The sequence below is a fragment of the Neophocaena asiaeorientalis genome, unplaced genomic scaffold (genome assembly GCF_003031525.2).
Source record: "Neophocaena asiaeorientalis asiaeorientalis breed wild unplaced genomic scaffold, Neophocaena_asiaeorientalis_V1.1 scaffold40, whole genome shotgun sequence".
NCBI classification, from domain to species: Eukaryota; Metazoa; Chordata; class Mammalia; order Artiodactyla; family Phocoenidae; genus Neophocaena; species Neophocaena asiaeorientalis.
The window spans coordinates 11,721,006-11,721,445 of NW_020185335.1; the positions used below are offsets into that span (position 1 = coordinate 11,721,006).

The 440-nt window shown below is 64.8% G+C and overlaps 1 protein-coding gene across 1 annotated transcript in view; it reads right to left on the bottom strand.

Moving 5' to 3' along the window:
• Positions 1-47, bottom strand: part of MEAK7 (MTOR associated protein MEAK7) — a 47,685-nt gene extending 47,638 nt beyond the window's left edge. Inside the window, exon 1 of the mRNA XM_024735815.1 lies at positions 22-47. The gene's annotated coding sequence lies outside the window, so the exon portion shown is untranslated. The remainder of the gene's footprint in view (positions 1-21) is intronic.
• Between the last annotated feature and the right edge of the window lie 393 nt (positions 48-440).

Sequence of the window (440 nt, forward strand, 5' to 3'; positions counted from 1 at the left end):
CAGCCCCAGAGCCGACCCGACCTGCCTTTCCGGTTGCAGTCCACAGGTGTTCCTCTAGAGCGGCCCACCCCGTTGCCAGGCGACAGCGCTGACGGACGGCTATCTGCCCCAATCGCAGAAGCGGAAGTCTAGGGGCGGAGCCTTATAAAGAATTCAGCCAATGGATATGCACCTCATGGGGAGCGGGCCGGCGCAGGAGGGTGAGGGCGGGGCCGTGGGCGGGGCCGGATGCAGGAAGAAAGGAGGTGGGATTCCTGGGGCGCCGCCGTGGGACGAGCTGGAAAAGACGCTGGAGGCGGAACTGGGAAAGAGAGTGGCTGAGGATTCATGGGAGGAGCCAGGAAGGAGCACCTGGGGAGGGAGGGGTTGTCTGGCCTCGGGTAAAGTAGCTGGGCCTTGGGAGCACGGGGTGTGACCGGGATGAGGACAGAGCTGGGAGA